This window comes from Mus pahari, unplaced genomic scaffold (genome assembly GCF_900095145.1).
Source record: "Mus pahari unplaced genomic scaffold, PAHARI_EIJ_v1.1 scaffold_8200_1, whole genome shotgun sequence".
Lineage (NCBI taxonomy): Eukaryota > Metazoa > Chordata > Mammalia > Rodentia > Muridae > Mus > Mus pahari.
In genome coordinates, this window is record NW_018392522.1 from 23,605 (window position 1) to 25,091 (window position 1,487).

Genomic DNA, 1,487 nt, shown 5'->3' on the forward strand with positions numbered 1-1,487 from the left:
AACAACAACAACAAAAAAGCAAAACAAAAAAACAAACAAAAAAAACAGGTCAGGTTATTGTTGACCAAAGAATTAAGCATGGCCACAAGTGAATGTGAGCTCTGAGCTAATATTTGTAGGACAAGTCCCAAATGCTCCTGTACACATAAAACCTAGTGTTAAGTCTTTGGCAAGAATGTGAAATCTGACACATCTGAACCCACAGCCCTTGAACTCAGCAGGGAGGGAAAAACTTAGGTACAGATGTCTTTCTAAATCTGCCTGACCATTGCCTCTTGTTTCCCACCCTCCTATGCAAGAGCTATAGAGCCATGGAAGCTTCCCCAGGCCACAGACTAAAACAATGGCATCAAGCCAAGATCAGACGTAAAAAATGATGCACATGGGAACACAGTTGTGCCAAGAGGAGTGTTGTACTTTATTTAAAAAGAAAAAAGGAAAATTATATGTTTTGTAGAGCATGGTATGGTAAGATGGGAGGAGAGCCTGGGCAGGTCCAGCACTGAGAATTCACTTTCCCACCTGCCCAAGGTACCAGCTATAAGATGGGAATTGTTGAGAGTACAGTTTATTTGGGAAGAAGGGAAGATGGAGTGGAGGCAGAGAATAACAGAGAGGAGAGAGACAGGGAGAGAGAGAGAGAGAGAGAGAGAGAGAGAGAGAGAGAGAGAGAGAGAGAGAACCCGGCCAGAAAGACTTGGAGACAGAAGGAGGGAAAGGAAGGGAGAGAGAGAGAGGGAGAAATGGATCAGTGCCAGAGAAAGAAAAGGCATAGAATATAAGATAGAGAGGAGGGGCCAAACACCCCCTTTTAAAGCAAGCCAGGCCTACATGGATGTTGCCAGGAAACTGTTGAACAGACCATTGGACCCAAGAAAGCATCTGGACAAGGAAACCTGGGTTCTCTATCTCACAGACTAAAATTTTTAAAAGATTCAAGATAAATGTGCAGAGTACTGTGCTGCATATCTGGATCTAGAGGATCTACAGATGGTCAAGATGCTGTCAAAAGAAGACACTGGAGAGAAACTTACCTTTCTCACCTTCTGTCAGTTCTATCCTTAGTCTCTTAGGGACATGATATGCTTGTATACTGACAGAGCAGCCAACTCCATCCTAAATTTCTTCACATCTCTATCATCACTGATCAGTAGGAAGCTAAGGCTTATTGTAGGTGGCCTGAGCTTCCTAGGAAAGACCATGACATAACAGTGACACAATGAAACACCAGGATCAGTCTCCAGAGCTGAACACTCCAATGAGAGATATCAGGCCTTTGCTTTCCTTTTGTACATTGATTCTGTCAGCCAGATCAGCATCTAGACTAAGACTCGGAAGGCTCTTGTGAACAGACATTTACAGGAGTCAGGGTAAGCAACTTCTCCCCAGACACTGTTTCCAGAATACCAGGGCCAGAGAAGAATTAGAGGTGAAGAAACAAAGCTCTTGAGAATTGTTTTCTAGTAGTCACTCTTTTTATAATATTT